The sequence below is a fragment of the Sprattus sprattus genome (genome assembly GCF_963457725.1).
Source record: "Sprattus sprattus genome assembly, chromosome: 6".
In the NCBI taxonomy this organism is placed as follows: Eukaryota; Metazoa; Chordata; class Actinopteri; order Clupeiformes; family Clupeidae; genus Sprattus; species Sprattus sprattus.
Genome location: NC_137925.1, coordinates 266,339 through 267,500, shown reverse-complemented (window position 1 = coordinate 267,500; position 1,162 = coordinate 266,339).

Here is a 1,162-nt window from a genome sequence, read left to right as displayed (position 1 = left end):
AGATTGAAGGGAGAGAGAGAGAGACAGAGAGAGAGAGAGAGGGAGAGAGAGAGAGAGAGAGAGAGAGAGAGAGAGAGGGAGAGAGAGGGAGAGTGAGCGAGAGAGAGAGGGAGAGAGAGAGAGAGAGAGAGAGAGGGAGAGAGGGGGGGGGTGAGGGTGAGAGAGGGTGAGAGAGGGGGGGTGAGAGTGCAAAAGAGAGAAGGGTATCCCCATCAGGACAGCCTTATATCCCCAACAGTGGGGGGCACTGGAGTAGAATGCAGAGAACAGCAGTGACAGCCAAACTGGCCCGTGCCAGAGAAGAGGGGGGGGGGGGGGGGGGGGGGAGATCACCCCAGCGTGGGAGCGTCTCTAGCGGGCAAGGCAATGACTTGACATTCTCTTCAGGGTTTGCGTGCTATCACATAATTGCAAAAAACGGGTTGCAATTTTCTCTTATTACAGCAATATTACCAAGGGGAAAATCCCTGCAGAAACTCATTCTGTACTATTTCTGATTGATTTTATTTAACTCAAAATCACTGCAATTTTAAGGACAATATTTGAGAACTCCCGCAGCAAATTCAGTCACTTTTGGCCACAACAATCACTTCAAACCCTCGGAAGATCCTGGAGCCTGGAGGGATCAACTCCCAGCCTAGCAGCAGCACCCACAGTGATGCCTGGGATCCATTGCAAACAGAGATGCAGAGAGAGTGAGACCCAGGCTATGAATACGACCTGATCTGGCACTGGAACAGTTACTTGTTGTTCCAGAAGAAGAGCGCCGTGGTGCATCCTGTGTTCCTAAGCTCTCGCATTGCAGGGCAGGATCTCCAGGATTGGATTTCCTTTGTGGACGGATGCCCACGCCACGTGCCATCGTGGGCATGTTAGTGGCAGGCCATGCAGGGCAGTGGATGGCATAGTGAGGGATCACACACACACACACACACACACACACACACACACACACACACACACACACACACACACACACACACACACACACACAGACACAGACACATGCAGGGCAGTGGATGGCATAGTGAGGGATTAAACGGGATCAAAAGGGTGCACCGCTGTATAAAAAGAGGAAGGAGACCTGACGCGTTGTGTGACTGGACAGCTACAAACAACAATAACAACAACAACACAGCCAGCGCCACAGGGGGGAGGAAGG